The sequence below is a fragment of the Rhineura floridana genome, chromosome 4 (assembly GCF_030035675.1).
Source record: "Rhineura floridana isolate rRhiFlo1 chromosome 4, rRhiFlo1.hap2, whole genome shotgun sequence".
Taxonomy (NCBI): domain Eukaryota; kingdom Metazoa; phylum Chordata; class Lepidosauria; order Squamata; family Rhineuridae; genus Rhineura; species Rhineura floridana.
The window spans coordinates 77,265,905-77,279,294 of NC_084483.1; positions in this window are offsets into that span (position 1 = coordinate 77,265,905).

The following is a 13,390-nucleotide window of genomic DNA, read 5'->3' on the forward strand; positions in this document are numbered from 1 at the left end:
TGTGCTTTAATATCCATAAAGCCAAGCTGCAAAAAGCCAAAGTTTAGGTTAAGCAGATTGCTCATTGCCATCTTTGCTCTGCAGAGTTTTTGGTTTCAGTGAAACAGTATACTGGTACAACACAAGACAAAATTATGACTGCTGTGTAACATTAGATCCCCAGGTTAACTTCTCTTTTATACTCGTATGTCATTTGAATATTGCTTTTAGCTTCATGTCTCATGGAAAGTTACAGCGAGGACACATAACAGAGACTTAAATTGGGGATGGGGTCCAAGAAGAGAAGGATTAGATTTCCCATGTAGAAAAACCAGCCAAGAACTATGGAAGTCCTATGGAACTTAGTGCTCACTGCGCACGCACACATAACATTTCAGTTAAACATTAGGTGAAACTTCCTAATGATAAGAATGGCTCGACACCACCTGCAATGTTTGTGGATTCTCATTTACTAGATACGTTCAAGCAGAGGCTCAAGAGACATCTGTCAGGGATGCTGTAGTTGCAGAATTCTTGGCAGTGCCTCACAGCTACGGAACTCCCTTCCTATGCACTTACGTCTTGCTCCTTTGGTACAGGTGTTTAAACAAGCCTTGAAGTCCTACCTTTTCACAGTTTCCTTGCTGTCTTCAGCTATACTGCTCTCTCAAGTGTCTATGTATCTATTCAACTGTGCCTGTAACATTTCTTCGATGCACGTCACTTTGTGTGATTGCGGCTCTGAAAAACAGCTTATAAATATTTTGAAATAAATGAAATGAAAATTCAATGCACCTATGACTTTACAGGTTAAAAATAGGAAAGGCACTTGGAACATTCCTATGCTCATCTCAAGGACTGCTACCTGAGTGCCTCCTCACATTACATATTGCTAAAGGCTCAACTCTGTCTGTTACATGCTGTATTCATTTAGTCTGGCACAGCCTGTCCTGCTCTGATTTAAAAGTCGGGAGGGTTGTATATACTAGGGAGACATAATTGTATGAAAGCAAACTATTATATTTATTTGCTTGCTATTTTTGTTTTTTATACATTTTTATTCTGCCCCTTAATACACTGTGTTTTCCAGAAAAGCTTACATAATTTCAGTAAACAACAGTAAAATACAGAAGATAAACCAAGAACAAAAACAGCAAAACAAAAACAAAAAAGCAGCATAAAACATCAAAGAGCTTGCCTTTGTTTTGTTAAGCAGCATAAAACCCAGTGAGGATTAAAAGATTTGAGCAATTAAAAAGGTCTTTCACCCAGCACTGACATTTGCGTAGGTACCAGGCAAGTGTCCTTTGGGAGAACATTCCAGAAATTGGGCTCCACAGTGGCAAAGGCCCTCTCCTTAGATGTAATGGAAGGTGCACCAGAGGTGAGACTCCACCAGTAACCTGTGTATGAGCTGTGGTACAGCACATGGTTTATATGTAAAAGGTTCCAGGTTTCTCCAGGTAGGACTGGGGAAAACTCCTGCTTGAAACCCTGGGGATGCTGCCAGTCAGTGTCGACAATATTGTGCTGGATGGACCAATGGTCTGACTTGCTATAAGGCAGTTTCCCTTGTTGATGTGAAAGTAAGTTTTCTTTTGGGTACCTAGCTATGCAGGGCTTTAAAGTTTAGCACAAGCACTTACAGTTGGGCCCAGAAATAGGCTGGAAACCAGTGGAACTTTTTAGGCACTGGTGAGATATGCCCTTGGTTCCTGGTCACTTGTACTCTGGAGCAACTGCAGTTTCATTCTCTGTTTAAATACAGTAAAACATATACTTCAGTGGCTGTAGGTGTGCAATGGCAGGCATTTCACAGTGCATTATCTTCCATTCAGATGTAATTACATGAATGTGCACTATAGTTTATATGGGTTTACTTCCTACCAAGAAGAAATTTGACTTCTAGAGACCTTGGATGTTCAAGGAACCGGAACACTAAAGAATGACAATTCTAGCAACACACACTATTATTTCAATAACAACCTATAGGAATAAAATGGGGGCAGGGATTTATGAATAACAGATAATATAAAAGAGGAATAATCTAGGGATGGAACAGAAATTTGAAACCTACCTAATGCACACTTTCCAAAATAATATACAAACCAAAACACACCCATTCTTCCAAATTCACACTTCTCTGAATTTTGCAATGCAGTTCTCCAGTCAAGTAGTGTAAACTGTTGTTGTTGTTGTTGTTATATCCTGCCCTTCCTCCTGAAGAAGCCCAGGGCAGCAAGCATAAACAAAACAATTTAACAAGAAAAACATTTTCAAAACATTCCAAAACATTCCAAAGCACAAATTACAATTAAAACACTCCAAAACAGTTAAAAACATTATTTTATCAGTGATCTTGCCAGGAATAGTCCCTTCAGCAATCAAATGCCTGGGTAACAGGAATGTTTTTAAATTCCTCCTGAAAGTCAAAAGTGATGGAGACAGACACACCTCACTGTGGAGGACATTCCACCAATGCGGAGCCACCATTGAGAAGGACCTGTCACAAGTCAGTGCCAACCAGACAGTGTTCGGTGGTTGTACTTCCAACAAGGCCTCCTCTGGTGATCATAGGATCTGAGTTGGTTAATACTGGGGAAAGTGCTCTTTCAGATACATGGGTCTCAAGTCATTTAGGGCTTTACATGCTAGTACTAACAAATTGAATTGGGCCCAGTAGCTCACTGGCAGCCAATGCAGCACTTTCAGAACCAGTGTTACATAGGCCCATTAGGCTGTTCCCACTTACCAGCCTAGCAGCCACATTTTGCACTGCCTGCAGCCTCCGGGCCATCTTTAAGGACACCCTCACATTCAGCATGTTACAATGGTCCAGATGGGAAGACACCAGAGCATGGACAACTGAAGCCTGGCTATCCTGATCCAGGGGCAGCTGAAGCTGGCAAATCAGCCTCAGCTGGGCATCAGAACTCCTAACCACAGAAGCCACTTGGGACTGTAGTGACAAGCTGGAATCCAGGTGTACTCCCAGACTATGAACCTGTTCCTTCAAGGGCAGTACAACCCCTCCCAGAACAGGTTGTACACCTAATTCCCAGAAACTGGAACCACCCACCCACAGCACTTCTGTCTTATCTGGATTCAGCCTCAGTTTGTTGGCCCCCATCTAGCCTATCACTGCCACCAGACACTTGTCCAACATCTTCTTAGCCTCTCCTGATTCAGATGGAATGGAAAAACAGAGCTGTGTGTCGTCAGCATACTGATGACACCATGCTCCAAATACCCAAGTGACAACTCCTACCGGTTTCATATATGTGTTATAGCACAAGAGACAGAATGGGCTCTTGTGGAATCCTACAGCCCAAAAGCCATGGAGCTGAGCAACAATCTCGTAGTACTACTTTCTGGTAGTAGGTCTACACGTAGGAGTGGAACCACTGCAATAAAGTATCTCCAACTCCCACTTCCTTCAACTCCAGAAGGATACATTATACTAGGATAAATGTGCATAAATATGCATATGTTAGTGAAAACAATATACAAAGCTGCATTATATTGAAGTGCTGTGCAAAAAATGTGTATATCAGGCAAAAGTGCATACAAAAATGTGGCTATTAGGAGAAATCCAAATTTTGCAACGCAGTTCTCCAAACAAGCAAAGTTTTCAAAAATGCCTATGTTAGAGGAAAGTGTGCATGAAAATGAATATTGTGGAAAAAATAACATGCAAAACTCCATTATATTAGGAGAAATTGCTTGCAAAAATGTATATTGGACAAACGTGCATACAAAAATGTGGATATTGGGAGAAATTTGCACTAAAATGCTGATGAATTTTCATGAGCGCTTTCTTTTTTAAAAAAATCACAAACTGTTGTGGAAACATGGATAACTGCATTTAAGATTGGAAACATCAGAAACGGAGAGAAACTGAAACTGACAGATTCACCCATCACCAGATAACCCCAAGCTTCTGGCTGATGCTTAGAAGTGGGGGCAGGACCAGGGGCACAGAGTCAATGAGGGAGAAGGAGAGTAGCTATGGTCCCCCTCCATGCCTTAATGCTATGTTTGGAGGAGATGACTGAACATGTCTAATGCCACTTGAGAATCAATGATGTTTCAAGTGAAAACAACAAGGAATCCTTTCTTATGACACAAGCTTTGGTGGCCTAGAGTCAGCTTCATCAGATACAGTTGCTTCCTGGGAGCACAACTGTGTTGCAGAAGCTAGAAGGAGGAGAGAGTTCTAGCCCACTTCTTGGACTGTCCATCATACCCCAGTACGGGAAGGAAAGAAATATCATTATATCGTAGGCTAAATATAGAACAAGGGAGCATGCAAAAGTACAAATACATTTGACAAGAAAAACTCATATCCCCAGAAGCCTGTACTAAAAAAAGCAATCATCCTGCATGAACTGGCTGTAACAAAATCCAGTTCTGAAGTGTGACAGGGAGAACTGGTGTTCAAAGAGATGGTGACTTTGGCAGCTGCTTTAATGTGTGTGCCTGTGAGACCTTTTTGAAAATGCCATCTTAAGAATATGTAATGCATATTAGAACTTAGGTAGCTTCTCTGTTTCTCACATTTATTATTTTACTGCACAGTTTTGAAAAGTTTTAAGGATAGATCTTTATACTTTCAGGGTTGTGGTTGCTTGTTTTTTTAAAAAGATTGCAGGGTTGTGCTTGAAACAGTAAAGCATTACATAGGATGGCACATGAGAAAACAAAAGTGATCCTCCAGCATTTGTTTCATGAATGGCAAGTCATTGGTATCATCATGCAATAGCTGAATCAACTAAAAGGGACCAATTTAGTTGGCTAGGATGAATTTTAATTGGCCAGCTTGTGTTTATTTTATAGGCTATTTTACATTTCTGGTGTGTTACATACAGGGTATGAAAAAGAAAAGAGTAAAGATGGTCTTTCCTTTTAGCAGTGAGAGCTTTTTGTTTTTTAAGCTGTAAGTAATCTTATATTCCTTCAATATTTCCAAAAGGGGCCTACATGATATTTTAATTTAACTTATAAATGAATCAGCTGTTCAAAGACAAATGATTAATCAACTAAAAATTGTTTTGTTGGTAATAGCAACAGTAGCAGCAGTGAGAGTGATTATTGACGTCACATTCTCCCCTACATGCTCTTACAGTCACTGAGTTACAGAACGGGTCCTGAGTGTGTACTCCCACCTTCAAGGGCTAAAGCTAACACGGATTACAACACACTCTTCCTGCATTACTCTGTCACACCTTTCACCAATGAACCTTCCACCCCCATTTTTGTATACATTATATACCTTGCCATGTACTTTCTTGATACTTGCCATATGTGGCTATAATGCCATCCCCTGGCCAGAAAAACACACACCTCTGTTTCACACGTTTCTCTGGGGCGTTTCTGATGTGTGGGCCTTTTTTGCTCAAGTAAGGACAGCAACTAAAGGCATCAGCCTTTCCAGTTGGCAACTGGGGCTGGCATCAAGCAAGGACTAGATCCTCTGGTTGAATGCCAGAAGGTCCATAAGAAATGTAAATATATCCCCCATACACCCTAGACTGCTGGTCAGTGGAAGTGAGCCAGGTCCTTTCAGGTTTCAGCATCCTAATAAGAGAAGGATAGTACACTAAGGTTCCCCCCATCTTTCATGTTCCTCACAATAAGAGGAGTGAGTTTGTTATCTAGGTGTGGAAAACTTAGATTTTGAACTTTTTATTCCTTTGGGGCCTTTATCGTTAAGTCGCACAGTGTGCCTGGAGGAACAACTGATCAGGATAAAGGGAGAGGGCCTCTGCAATCATGACTAGATGCTCTGAAGTGAGAGGAGATATAGCAGTGAAGGTTGTACACAACAGGTAAGGTTAAGGTGGTTTCAGGCAGCTGCCAACTGTTTCCCTTTCCTGTCCTTTCCCCATTCCTGGGGCTTTTACATGCCTTTCACCTTCTCACCCAACCTAATACTGATACTCCATTTTCTAATGAAACAGCAACAGATTCTAGAGCTTAGTCCTTGACAGAAGGCTGACCTGGCTTGTATCACCAAGACTTGGCTTGATGGGGCAGAGGGTCCTGTTCATGGGCTTCTGGTTGAGTACTTGGTTCAGTGTCAGCACAGCGGCAGTGGGCAGGAAAGTAGGGTTGCCATGATCCATACACCTTCCATCCGTCTAACAAGGCACCCTGTTTGGCAACCAAATTTTACTGAATATTTGTACCTGTGTTGGAGTATGAATTCTGTTATTGCCCACCCTATACTGCTTAACAGACTCCCTAACTGACTTCACATATGTGGTCTCATGCACTTGGAAGCCCCCAGATTCCTCATTCCATTTCTCTGTCTCCTGAAGTTACTTAAGTAACCTAAAGAGCAATTCCTCATTGAGGAAGCCAGCATAATTTAAGGATACAATATTATAGATTAACTTAAACTGGCTTAAAGTATGCCAGATCCGAAATCCATTCAGGAGTCTTGGGAGGAGAGACCATCAGTAGAGCTGGTAGAACTTTTTCTTAGCTTAATTTATGCTGGGACTGGAGGTCACATGACCAAGCTGACTGAACGTAGAATATGATGTAAGTCCTCCTCCTCTCAGTCCCACTCCCACCACGCTGCCAGAATGCCCCTTTTGGGGAGGCTTACACCATCTTAATTTATGTCAGTCTCTGTTGAGCCAGATTAAGGCACTTATGCCAGCATAGCCCAGCTGAGTCAAACCCAACTGGCTCAGCCAGAGTTCTGCCATATCCTAACTCCCCTCAGCCCAGCGTAAATACCTATATGATTATGCCCTAAGAATGTAAATAAGTTGCTGTCCCTGCATGTCACCAAGACTATTCCCCTTTAAAACTAATCTGTCTTGTAACATTTTCTGAGAGTAATATGTTCCTATACTATAATGTCCCCCTCTAGGATGCACACCTTAATGTGGTGAGGGGGTTTGAGAGTGTTGAAGAAGCTGAGAGCAATGCCATCAGGAGTCTAGGCCATGCTCAAAGCTGAGATACCAGACTAAGATGCATCCAAACTCAGAGGAAAGCAATGGTAAACAACCGCTGAATATCTCTTACCATGAAACCCCTATGAACAAAGTATCCAAAATGCAACATGAGATAGTGCTGGAAGAAGTGCAGGTCAGAAGGCACTCACCAAGCTACTGGGGAGGAACAAAGGACAAGTACAAGTAGTGCTGTGACTACTGACGCAGCTGGGTCAAAGCTGAAAGGAAGCCCAGAGGCTGATGCGCACAGATGCGAAAGGAGAGTCTGGAGTTCTATGATGCACACAATAGGAACATGGAATGTGAGAAGCAGTGAGAGTTAGAAATTGTCAAGCAAGAAATGGAACATATCAACATTACAATACTTGGCGTCAGTGAATTAAAATGGATGTGAATGGGACATTTTCAATCAGGCAACTACAAAATATTTTATGCAGGAAATGAGAAATTAAGAAGAAATGGGGTTGCTTTAATAGTGAGAAGTGATGTAGCAAAAGCAATTAGGAACTACAAGGTCTGAGTGAGTGATATCAATGAAATAGGAAACCTATTAACATAACCACCTTCCAAGTCTATGCTCCAACAGCAAATGCAGAAGAAGAGGAATTGGAGAGATTTTATGCAGAAGTACAGGAAGAAATTGGTCACATACCAAAACAAGATGTGCTGATAATCATGGGGGACTGGAATGCAAAAGTAGGGAAGAGACTTATTGAATTCTGTGAAGCCAATACTTTGCTTCTTGCAAACACATTTTTTGAGCAACTGAAAAGACGACTGTACACATGGACATCACCAAATGGTCAATATAGGAATCAAATTGATTATATAATTGGGAGCAGAAGATGGAGAAGTTCCATACTTTCTGCAAAAACAAGACCAGGAGCAGACTGCTGTACAGATCATGAACTGATCATATCAAAAATCAGAGTAAAGCTAAAGAACAACAACAAAGCAATCATCATGCCAAAATACAATTTAAATAACATCCCAGAAGAATATAAAGATGAAATAAGGAACAAGTTTGAGGCTTTAAACTTAGTTAACAGCAACAAGAAGAACTATGAAGTGAAGTCAGAGACATTATCAGGGAAGAATGCAAAAAGAGAATACCTCTAATTAAAAAGAGAGAAAGACCATAATGGATGACTGAAGAAACTCTTCAAATGGTTAAAGAGAGAAGGAAAGCAAAAGGAGATAGAAACATGATCAGAACCCTAAATGCAACAGTACAGCGACTAGTACGTAGGGACAAAGAGAAATTTTACAATAGTTACTGTATAGAAATAGAAAATGACAATGAAAAGGGAAGAAGAGCCCTATTCCAAAAGATTAGAGAAATGAAAAGGAAATTTAAACCAAGAGTAGTGATGTTGAATAATCAATAGGGGAACACGCTGATGGACCTGGATGAAATAAAAGGAAGATGGAAGCAATACACTGAAGAACTCTATAAAAGAGATGGCAGGATGACAGATTCATTCACAGAGGAACCGTATGATGAAGAACCCGAAATTTTCGAATGTGAGGTGAAAGCTGCTCTTAAAATACTTGGAAGAAACAAATCACCAGGAACAGATGGCATACCAATGGAATTGCTAGATGCTACTGAGACTGAATCTGTCCAAATTTTGACAAAAGTCTGTCAAGAAATATGGAAAACTAAGAAATGGCCCACAGACTGGAAGCGTTCAATATACATCTCAATTCCAAAGAAAGGGGATCCCAGGGAATGCAGTAATTATCTGACTATTGCCTTAATATCTCATGCAAGTAAAGTAATGCTCAAGATTCTAACAAAGGCTCTTACCATAAATAGAGAAATGCCAGACATCCAAGCTGGATTTAGAAAGGGAAGAGGCACCAGAGATCATATCACAATCATAAGTTGGATAATGGAACGGACCAAGGAATTTCAGAAGAAAATCACCCTGTGCTTTATAGATTACAGCAAAGCCTTTGACTGTGTAGATCATGAAAAACTATGGAATGCTTTAAAAGAAATGGGGGTGCCACAGCATCTGATTGTCCTGATGCACAACCTATGCTTTGCACAAGAGACTACAAGGACAAGGACAGAATATGGAGAATATGGACAGAATATGGAGAAACCTATTGGTTCCCCATTCCAAAGGGTGTGAGACAGGGGTGTATTTTATCACTCTATTTAATCTATATGCAGAACATATACGGAAAGTGGGATTGGACCAAGATGAAGGAGGTGTGAAAATTGGAGGGAGAAATATCAATAATTTAAGATATGCAGATGATACCATACTATCAGAAACCAGTAGATTTAAAAAGAATGCTGATTAAAGTTAAAGAGGAAAGCACAAAAGCAGGACTACAGCTGAACGTCAAAAAGACTAAAGTAATGACAACAGAAGATTTATGTAACTTTAAAGTTGACAATGAGGACATTGAACTTGTCAAGGATTATCAATACCTTGGCCCAGTCATTAACCAAAATGGAGACAATAGTCAAGAAATCAGAAGAAGGCTAGGACTGGGGAGGGCAGCTGTGAGAGAACTAGCAAAGGTCCTCAAATGTAAAGATGTATCACTGAACACCAAAGTCAGGATCATTCAGACCATGGTATTCCCGATCTCTATGTATGGATGTGAAAGTTGGACAGTGAGAAAAGTGAATAAGAGAAAAATCAGTTCATTCAAAATGTGGCATTGGAGGAGAGCTTTGCGCATACCATGGACTGTGAAAAAGACAAATAATTGGGTGTTAGAACAAATTAAACCAGAACTATCATTAGAAGCTTAAATGATGAAAGTGAGGTTACCATACTTTGGACACATAACGAGAAGACATGATTCACTAGAAAAGACCATAACGATGGGGAAAACGGAATGAAGTAGAAAAAGGTCAAATAAGAGATGGATTGATTCCGTAAAGGAAGCCACAGACCTGAACTTTCAAGTTATTCCGCTCTCCTCACCCACGCAAAGCCTGTGGGGAGGGAGCGCAGTTGCGGCTAGGGGGCAAACCCACAGCTGCCATTTTGGAGGAGGGCAGCTTCACACATAATGTGCGTACGTGACATGTTGCGAGAAGGGGTGGAGCGCCAGGGACTTATTTAACCCCGTGCCACCCCTCTCTCCTCCTCTTTGGCTCACGACACCCACCCCACTCTCCCTTTTTTTGTGGTGTGATCTGGGTCGCTTCAGGGCCGAGTAGGAATTTTTATCCTGCCCACCCTGGTTGGCGGGTAGGTTTTTTGGCTGCTCCACACTGTGAGGGTGGGAGAGAATTGGGTTAGGGGGTGTCATGATTAATAGGTGATTTTGGCTAATTCGGCTAATTTGGCAAGCTTAAAAGTTTTATGCCACCGGTGTGGCCATGTTTGTGGGACACGGATGCGGTAAGGTGCGGGAAGGGAAGTAGGTAAGGACAGCTAGGTGGCCCCCTTAGGCACCTTTGGAGGTGATTGGTGGTGCCAGAGGCCTGTCTCTCAGGGTTTTACGGCCCGAGGGCAGGGTATGGGCTGCTTTTGGGGCCAACTTACCTCTTCCACCCGGAGTTGTATGGCCCCGGGGGGGTGATGTGGGAAGGCCCCCCTGCTCACCTACAAGGTGTGGCCAGGGTAAGGGGTAAGCAAAAGGGGTTTGCTTTTGCCCCAGCAGGGGCTGGTCACCTGAGAGCTGTATGGCAAGCTGTTTGCTTATAGACAGTTCCCACATTTAGGTTTCCCCTTTGCAGGTCGCTTTAATGGGTTTGTTATAGTTTAATAAAGTGGCCCTTTGTACAACCCAAACTGCTGTTGTCTGTGTTTAATTTCACCCCTTGGCCGCAACTGAGAGGGTGGTTCACGCCAGATGATGTTGGAGATCGCTGATTCATAGGGTCACCATAAGTTATAGTCGACTTGAAAGCACATAACAACAACATACTATAATGTCATTCCTGAAGCATCGGTCTTAGATATTGACACCAATTCACTTCTGGCCCTGGAAGATGTCAACATTCATCCATGCAAAGCATCTTTTGTTTCTTGTATCCCATTGCTGGACCCATTGCTGCTTGCTTTTATAGATGAGCAGAAAAGACACTTTAATTTCAATGACCTTTTGAGGAGTTCCATTCTTAATATGTTTTCATGGACTATTGCCTTCAGATGGTCCAGTAGATTTTTAAAAAATGTTTTTGTTTAAAATTTGATTTATTCCACTGCAAACTGCCTTGAATATTTTTTAAATAGAAAGACAGGATGCAAATATATAAACAAAATAGCAGAATAATGTACTTTTTTGGATCAATTGGCTTCCGCTGAGGCATCAACTGGATTGTGCCGTTAATTTGAAACATTTTTACACTGTGGAACATTTTTAGATCATACTTTAATCATTCTTATGGGGTAGAAATATCTGCCTTGCATCTTTTTTTTTAAAAAAAAATGACAACAAAAATACAGATAAAAAATCTCATTATGCATGCATGTGAAAATTGTAAGTGGATAAATAATGAGGGATTGTAACTTTAATATCACCTTAAAATTAGGGAAGTTACAGCTAATTATCTTCTTCAGAAAGACTCAGAAAAATCTAACCAAATATCTTTGATGAGCCTGCTTTGTCATGTATCTTAGATGATTATATCTTTTTCACAATGACTAGATCAATGGGACTCCAGTATCAGTCATTGATCTAATGGACAGATGGTAATTTCCATTTGATAACGATTAGGTTTTTAGCAATGGCTAAACATTTTTTCTGTGCTGATGATAATCTTTGCTAATGCCATCTGATTCATGGTACAGTAAAAGTTACTCATGCATTGCTTCTCAAAATTCTTTCCATGTACTGCTCTTAAGTACATGTAACAAAATTACTGCATTCATAATTGTCTGAGCTGTTTGTTACAATACTTGCAGACAAGATTGGCATGTAATATGCACATCACTGCATATGTTACAAAATATTTTTTTTAAGTAATATTATAAACAATCATTTTCAGAGTGCAATGACAGAAGGTAAAATGTGACTACTATGACTTCCTTGGAGCAAAATCTTGTACTCCAGAATTTTAGAACTAGTTCAGCAAATTGCACACTTTTCTTTAGGTGGTTGTGAGTTAACACACAAGATTTCACGAGGAAAACAGCATAGTCCCAAAAGACCCAGAAAATATGAGAGAGAGAGAGAGAGAGAGGGAACTGGATCATTGTTCCCTGTTTTCTGCTTAATCCTTCTGTCTTAGATACAGGTAGGCAACCTGCAGCACCCATCATTTTATGCCTCTTAAAACTGTCCCATTCTATTTCTGTTTGAGCTATCCTATTTTTTCTCGTTTTTTTTTTTAAAAGTGTATCCTTCTTTCTATACAATTTCAGAACAATAGGAATGGGCCGTATTTGATAACTTTTTAAAAATTACTTTTCTTCTTGGTTATATGGCTAAAGGAAAAGAAGTCTCTCCCCACCACCACCAGCTGTCTGAGAACAAATTGGTAGGCTTCTGCTCTCTCTTTCTCATCATAGCACACTAAAGTCAGAAAGGAAATGCTTTTGCTTGCTTTCCAGAACAGTAGCTGTACTGGGTTTTGGACTTTAAAAAATCCTCTGCATACTTATTTGGGAGCAATCCCATCAAACACAGTGAGGCTTACTTCTGAAGACACCTGCATAGAACTGGGAATTTTAATTTGAATTACCCATGATAAAAATGGAAGCAGAGTGGTCTTTATTCCAGATTCGTTTATCTGGAACATTTTTATTTCTGGCTCCTTCCATCACAGGCTCTGGATCCACCCATCACCAGCACACACACTTTTCTGACAGATTAGACCAGAGGGAATGCAGTCCTCAACAGAAAAAAGTTTGCCTCCTTTACTGTAAAAGAATGCATTGGGAAAAGGCTAGAATAGGATTTTATTCCCGTCAGTGGCACAAGAGCCTACATTATACCCCAAAACAGCACAATATTAGTATGCTTGTTTTGGCCATTGAATTAGCATATGTTGTGGAGCTAAATGAAGCCTAAAGCTGTGTGAATAATTATAAAGAATGTAATGAAATTTAATTTCCAAATTTGAACCTTGCTTTAATTTCACTTGAATATTAAAATGTAGTTTTGCAGTTGTTCAGCTGGCCTTTGCTTTTTGTTCAGTAAGACCTTAACGTCAAGAAAGACCCATTTTTTCACAATGTTCGTGAGCAAACAAATATAACTTCTAAGTTCCTCCTCCTCCATCACCATCCACCAATCCCTTTTCAGCCCGTGAGAGAGAGAGAGAGAGAGAGAGAGAGAGAGAGAGAGTGTTTGCGGGGAGCATATTCAAAGTAGAAGGATGGGCAGGGTACTTGCAGGGGGAGGAGATTTCATTTTCCTGACCCATCTGACCCAGGAAGGCCAGCCACATCAGTAGGTCTTCACACATACCTGGAGATACCCAGATGAAGTGGAACTAGAAACACACACCTTTCATGGCA